Below are 8,585 nucleotides of genomic sequence, written 5' to 3'. Positions count from 1 at the left end.
TAAATTCCCTGGTTTTCCAGGCGATCTAGCTCCTTTTCCACATCCGCTTTTATGGCATAAGGTACTGGTCTTGCCCGACAAAATTTGGGACTCACCGTTTTATCAATGGGTATTTTGACCTTAAAATCCTTTAAACACCCCATTTCTTCACTGAACAGCGAATCAAATTCTTTTAAAAGCCTTTCCAACCTCGAAGGGGAATCTTCCTGGTATAAAGGAAACATGCTTCTCCAATCCAGCTTTACCTTATTCAACCAGTTGCGGCCAAGAAGTGTCGGTACATTACCTTTCACCACCAGCAAAGGTAGTCGATGCTTTAACCCTTCCTGGATTACTTCCATGTCTGTGGTCCCATGTGGTTTCACTAATTCACCAGTGTACGTTCTCAACTTGACATGGCTTTCCTTTAGATCACGAACTTGGCCAATTTTATTGAATTTTTCTAGGCTCATTACTGTGCATGCAGCTCCAGTGTCCACTTCCATGACCACTTTCTCTTGATTAATTAGCAGTTCCACTAATACTGGTGGTGTCCGCAGGTTAGCAACTGTGTGCAAGTCTAGCCTTTCCATATTTATTTCCATTTCTTCACAACAATTTTCCTCCACATTGTTCACCATCCTGCTTTCCTTACCTCGTTTTTCGGAGTTAGGAGGCCTGCTCTCTTCTTGCCTACACTTCCGACGAGTATGCCCTATTCGCCTGCATTTAAAACATTCCTTGTTTTTAAACTGGCACTTGTCCGCTTGGTGGCCAGTGCTTCCACAACGATAACACTCTCGTTTTAATGGTAACCTGTGTACGGACGTTTCACTTCCACTCGTCTGTGCTCCCAACATCAACTTGGAATATTTCCTTGCCGATTCCATAGACACTGCTATTTCAATGGCCTTGTGCAAAGTTAGCATTCTTTCGCCCAGCAAGCGCTCCTGTATCTTCTCATCTTTCACTCCCACAACCAAACGATCACGTATGTGTTCATTTACTTTTTCTTCAAAGTTGCAATGTTCTGACATTTTTCTCAGTGTGGCCACATATTCACTAATGAATGGACTCACCTTCTTGTTTGTCTCTCGTGTTGAATAAGAAACGTTCATGTATCTCGTTGGGGGCCGGCCTGATGTGCCTCTCCATCAGAATACATAGTTCTTCAAATGTTTTCTGCTCTGGCCTGTTTTCGGCTAAACCCCTGAGAATAGCATAATCTTTTGCCCCAATAACCGACAAAAATATAGCACGTTTCTTACCTTCATTCAACACATCATTGGCAGTAAAAAAAACTTTACTCTCTCAATATAGTGCGACCATTCTTCTTCCGCACTATTCCATTCTCCAATGGTGCCTAATAAAGCCATTTTTATCCGCTACTCGACTCGGCAACTTTTCCTCGTTCGATTTGTTGTGGGTGTTCGCTTTTAATTTTAAATTGTCTTGTTACTCCTCCGCATTATTCGTTCTTCGTCGCCAATTGAAGTATATCAACATTAACAATGCATAATGAATAAAAATGCACAAGACAAAATAACATTATAGATAGATCGGCAGACGGTACGTCTTGTAGGGAAAAGATCGTCTCCCGGTCCTTTTATTTACTGAAGAAAAAGATTTCAAGACCGTCGGTCGCACCCTCTAGTGGTAGTTCATTGAAGTGCAAGGGAGATAATCCGTAGTTCATTGAAGTGCAAGGGAGATAATCCTGTCCAATATATTACACGTTCCCCATCACGTTCGCGTTTTTTTTTTTTTAGTTTTTGTTTTAACATCGTTCGTTTTTGTTTCGTTCCCCATCACGTTCGCGTTTTTTTTTTTTTTAGTTTTTGTTTTAACATCGTTCGTTTTTGTTTCGTTCCCCATCACGTTCGCGTTTTTTTTTTTTTTTTAGTTTTTGTTTTAACATCGTTCGTTTGCATCACGTTAAACAAGATTATTACTTCCCTTATTCTTTTGTTTTGATTTACCTCCCCCCCCCAACACACACACACACACACACACACACACACACACACCTCTAAACACCCGGGCAATGCCGGGTACCCCTGCTAGTCTATAAATATAAAAGCGAAAATATATGTATGTATGTATGTATGTATGTATGTTCGCTTTATGTGTATGTCTGTAAAAGGCTTTTTTCCGAGAAGCGATCGGTCGGCTCACAACTTCTTAAAACTTTTTATATCACATATTACTACGAATTAACAACATATAAATCATAATATCTATGAGTTAATAAAGGAGGTCGCCTGTCTATTTAATTTGCTCGACTTTGAAAAGATAAATATTTAACATTTTTCGCTCGCCGCGTGTGGATTAGGCTTTTTTGTATAATAAAAGCGACACTAATTCTATCAGTATTTTTCCGGTCGCGATCACCGGAAATGTCCAAAAGCAATCAGATTTGATCAATGTGGAGTTTTTCCTTATATCAGACAATTGCTATTCAATTTGGACAATCCCCTTCTATAAAATACTAGCCCACAGTCAAAGTTGACCTCATTAAGTAATTAAAAACGGGCACCTGCTAATTCTAAATAGTTAAATAAATTCAAAAGTGTTTCCGTTAGTGTTTCGTGGTGGCCCAGTGATTAACATCGCACGTTTTTTTTTTTTCACACTTTAATTACCAACTTTGCCTCAAGGGTTCTGCTTTGATCCTTGATACTTACCTACCAAAATTCTTTTTTTATTTTACCCCCCCCCCACCTCGACACAAACACCTGGGTGTTTTGATTTATCCAAAACCACACACACCTCTAAACACCCGGGCAACGCCGGGTACCCCCTGCTAGTTAAAGGCAAAATGCGCATGATAGTTTTTGTATGTCAAACAAAGGCTTTTTGGGGGAGGGTGTTACTATCATTATACCATGTAGATCATAATATGTACAAATTGCAAACAAGCGTCATGGCTAGATTTATTTACAGTGACTTTTACAAAATTCTTGCTATTTCGGCTTCTCACATGTGGATTCAGCTTTTTCGTATAAAAGTGAAACCGATGTGAAACTAATGAGAAGTTCTCGGCTTTGGCCGGGAACGTCCAGAAAGCAAATGGACGTTTGGTCAATGTCGGTTTTCACTGTCATATCAGACAATTGCTTCTATTTGGACACTCCCCTATTAAAGGTGGAGCTGATTTTCCACATTGAGAAAACAAAACCAGACAAAGTTGGGTAAAAAAAACAAACCCAAAAAAGAACTATCCCGCAGTTAAAATTTAGTGCGGAATTAAATTCCACATGCACCTGCCACGTGTGGTTATGAACGTTTCATGCACTGTGGAATGATGTTTGACCTATCAGGACACTTTTTAATGATTTTTGCCTTAAGGTGAAGTGCTTCCCAACACCCTGGAAAACCTCATCAGTATGCCCTGTATTCAAGAATTCAGGTGATAAGTCATTTCTCTCTCAGTATAGACCAATAAGTCTCCTGCGTGTCACGAGTAAGTTGCTGGAATCCATATAAAATAAAGAAGTTGTCAACCACCTTAGCAGAAATAACCTTCTTAGCGACATGCAATATGGTTTCTGTTCTGCTAGATCTACAGCAGATGTGCTAATGGTTATATCTCAAAGGCTTCCTTTCTAGGGCAATTGCTCTTGACATACCAAAGGCCTTTGATAAGGTATGGCATAAAGGCCTTCTTCACAAGATTTCCAGCTACGGTATAACTGGAAATGTCTTCTCAATTATTACATCATTTCTCTCTGATAGGCTCATAAGAGTAATGGTTGATTAGCAGAAATCAGAGGCCCACAGTATTAATGCTGGCGTCCCTTAGGGATCCATCCTGGGCCCAATTCTCTTCCTGATCTACATCAATGATCTCCCAAAACACATACTTAAATCATTTGCTTACATCTATGCTGATGACACGACCATCTATGGCAACAAAGGCCATAAATTATAAAGTTCTCTCTGATTCTTTCTCCTCTCATCTTGAGCATGTGGTACAATGCGGGAAGAGGTGGCTGGTTACTTTTAATGCATCTAAAACCAACTTCCTATCTTTACATCATCAACGCTCTGATCCCCATCTGGCATCAATTGAAATGGATAACTCTTATCTTGGGGTGGCTCCATGTTTTGATAAGTTTCTGGGATTGACCTTTTCTCCTGATCTGAAATGGAACACGTACATCAAGTCTGTTGCTAAGGTCGCTGGAAAAATGTTGGGATCCTTCTACCGCTTCAGAAGATATCTCACTGCTGATGCAATTCTCTATCTATATAAAAGCCAAGTAGGTCAATTCAAAATGTAGATTTCATGAACAAAGCTTCTTTCTTAGAAGTGCACGCCTGTGGAACTCTCTTCCATTTGCCTGTTTTCCACCTGATTACAACTTGGATGTGTTCAAGTCTAACATAAATAAATTCCTGATAAACCGCCCCTTTAAGACACTTTATCAAATTTCCATTACTAACGATTACTAGGATACTATCCCATTGATTACTGTACACGCAATAACCCTTATCCCCAAGTGGCTTCCGGGCCTTGATAAGTGGTGACTACCATGTAAAAAAATTTTTTTATTTCACACATTCACACTTCTCTGCCAGCGTAGTGTGGCGGGAAGTCATTAGTCTATTAACCTCAAGGGTTCGGGTTCGAGCCTACCTACTTACCAAAACTTTTTTTTTTCTTTTACACCTACAAATACCCAGGCAACGCCGGGTACCCCTTCTAGTTTATTATATAAATCTCATCTGCCTTTTTAAATGTATGTATGTTTGTATGTCCGCCTAAAACTTTCGACAGAGGCGACAGATTTTCATGAGATTGGTATCGTTTTGAAGCTCCACCCTTCAGACGACAAATATAAAAAAATTGGCTGAAAACATTAACTCCTTTACCCTCAACTGGGCAGTTTTCTACAAGAAGGGTCGTTTTTTTTTGTTTTTTTTGTGTCGCCATTTTTTCAAGTCATCGAATCAGTTGGAATGACTTTACTAATTTTAACGTTCCGAACTTCTGGTTACGTCATGGAATAGGGATCAGGTTTTCTTTCACTTTCTTTTCCACCTTCACGTCACAGGTTCGAGCCTGCCTGCCTACTACCACTTTTTTTTCTTTGCTCAACACATACTTCTAAACACCCGGGCTAGTAATTAATAAAGAATAATAAGCTATTCATCACTACGTACACAATATGCCATCTAATCTTATACTAATCTTATACTATGTACACAATATGCCATCTAATCTTATACTATGTACACAATATGCCATCTAATCTTATACTATGTACACAATATGCCATCTAATCTTATACTATGTACACAATATGCCATCTAATCTTATACTATGTACACAATATGCCATCTAATCTTATACTATGTACACAATATGCCATCTAATCTTATACTATGTACACAATATGCCATCTAATCTTATACTATGTACACAATATGCCATCTAATCTTATACTATGTACACAATATGCCATCTAATCTTATACTATGTACACAATATGCCATCTAATCTTATACTATGTACACAATATGCCATCTAATCTTATACTATGTACACAATATGCCATCTAATCTTATACTATGTACACAATATGCCATCTAATCTTATACTATGTACACAATATGCCATCTAATCTTATACTATGTACACAATATGCCATCTAATCTTATACTATGTACACAATATGCCATCTAATCTTATACTATGTACACAATATGCCATCTAATCTTATACTATGTACACAATATGCCATCTAATCTTATACTATGTACACAATATGCCATCTAATCTTATACTATGTACACAATATGCCATCTAATCTTATACTATGTACACAATATGCCATCTAATCTTATACTATGTACACAATATGCCATCTAATCTTATACTATGTACACAATATGCCATCTAATCTTATACTATGTACACAATATGCCATCTAATCTTATACTATGTACACAATATGCCATCTAATCTTATACTATGTACACAATATGCCATCTAATCTTATACTATGTACACAATATGCCATCTAATCTTATACTATGTACACAATATGCCATCTAATCTTATACTATGTACACAATATGCCATCTAATCTTATACTATGTACACAATATGCCATCTAATCTTATACTATGTACACAATATGCCATCTAATCTTATACTATGTACACAATATGCCATCTAATCTTATACTATGTACACAATATGCCATCTAATCTTATACTATGTACACAATATGCCATCTAATCTTATACTTAGTCAGCATAGTTAGCATATGGATTATCACTTCTCTTAAGTCTAACGTAAATAAGTTCTTGATGAGCCGTTCCATATAAGTTATCAAATTTAACAAATTTTTATTACTAATGATTACTATATTGTCCAATTTCTACTGTACATTCTTTAACCCTTATCCTTGAGTGGCCTCTTGGCCTTGATAATGAGTTGATACCTATGAAAAAAAAAAAAAAGAAAAAGTCCAATGTAAACAAGTTCTAATTGAATCGTCCCCCTAAGTAATCCAAGTTACAAAATTCCCACTGTTTACTATGCTAAAATCACAATGACTAATGTATACCTATTAACCCTTATCCTCGAGTGGCCTCTGGGCCTTGATAAGTGGTGACACCCTTGTAAAAAAAAAAAAAAAAAGCCGAAATCAAATTTAGGATTTCAGCCTCAAATATGCATCACGACTATAAACAAGCTTAGAGTATTTTTGTCATTCTTATAACATCATTCTGCCCAACTCCCTATATAGTACCCCAGTAGTTGTTGCTCTTGATAGTAGCCCCTACACCAAAGTGTCAATTTGCCTTGTTTGGAGTGAAAATGTAAAAAAAAAAAAAAAAAAAATGAATTTCAATATTTACTAACTCTATAAAATAAAAAAAAATGTATAAATAAAATATGTGTTACTTTATTTTCTTTGGATTTCCTCGGTTAGAAATATTCAATCGAAACTTAAGATCTCCTTGCTGAACAAAGCATATTATAGAAGAAATACTTTAATTTTGAACACAAAAACACTGCAGATGTGAGTTTTGTTTAAAAAATTCCGAGTACGTTGAAAACATAATTGATTAAAAAAAAAACTGTTGTAAAAATAATAAGAAAAGAAATTATTTTAGATTTTAAAGTTAAAAATCAATTTTGCATTAATTTAACATAAAATAATCATCTTATTTATTTATGGACCATTATCCTCATCTTTTATAATTATTGTTTTACAATGTTTCGGCCAACTAGTCCTCTGCCCTTCGTCAGGATGTTAAGCACAATGGGATAGGAATGTTGAATCTTCAATAGTATGTTCAGCAGTTACTGCCTTCCATAGTTGTTGTCGTCTCACTACTTCGGTGCCAGTGGCACAGTGGATAGAGACATTGAATCTCTACAGTTCCCAGTGAGCATTGTATGAAGATAGCGGTTTCAATCCTATCCAAAGTCGGCTAGATGCTTAGTTGGCCAAGACATGGAGAGATGACAACAACTATGGAAGGCAGTAATTACTAAAGATACGAGTCTCATCCAAACATTAAAAAACAACTATATTCAATTATTGGAATTCTTTTTGAAATGAGCAATTTGTATATTTTATTTTTTATTTGCGGACTATTATCCTCATAGTTTTTATAGTTGTTGTTTAACGATGTTTCGGCGAAATATTCCTCTGGTTGTTAACCGCAACGGGATAGGAATGCTGAATCTTTAACTGTATCTTCAGTAATTACTGCCTTCCATAGTTGTTGTCGTTAAACCACGTTTAGGCCAACTAACCCTCTGGCCAGCTTTGGGTAGGATTGAAACCGCTATCTTCAGACAATGCTCACCTGGGCAACAACTATGGAAGACATTAATTACTGAAGATACAGTTGAAGATTCAGTATTCCTATCCCATTGCGGTTAACATCCTGGTGAAGGACAGAGGAATAGTTGGGCAAAATATCGTAAAAGCAACAACTATAGAACGTGAGGATAATGGTCCACAAATAAATAAATAAAATATACAAATTGTTCATCTCAGAATTCCAATAATTAACTAATATAAAATAATCACCGAGTTTTTCTTTCTTTATTCAATAATTATATAATTATTTCCAAAACATGTTTATTTACAAAACCATTTTGGTAGTAAAAAGAATAAAACAATTATTTTAGAATTTACAGTAAGAGATCACTTAGTTTTTTGTATTTATTGTTATTGTTCCAATTTGTTTGTTTCTAGAATATATCAAAAAGAAAAATCTAACCAAAATAAATAACAATATTTTAGAATGGGGAATCACTTGAATTTAAGGTAAAATTTTAAAAACACATTAGCCGATGTTTTTGTGAGGAGGAGCAGTATTATGAAGAATGGGATTTTGTAACTATTTTATACTTTCACCTAACAAATTAATAAACAAAAGATAACATTAGATTTGAATTTAACTTGAAAATTTTATCAAAACAAATTATAGGAAATAATTTACAATTTTGTTTAGTGACAAAAAAAATAGCGGGAGGGGGGAGCAGCTAGCATTTTAAAAACACATTATCCAAGTAAAATAATAAAAGAGGGAACTTTGTAACTATTCTCTACTTTCACCTAACAATTTAATAA

Source organism: Euprymna scolopes, chromosome 45 (genome assembly GCF_053919585.1).
Source record: "Euprymna scolopes isolate OS-2025 chromosome 45, ASM5391958v1, whole genome shotgun sequence".
Classification (NCBI taxonomy): Eukaryota; Metazoa; Mollusca; class Cephalopoda; order Sepiida; family Sepiolidae; genus Euprymna; species Euprymna scolopes.
The sequence above is the reverse complement of the archived record's forward strand: the minus strand, read 5'-3'. Positions refer to the sequence as shown.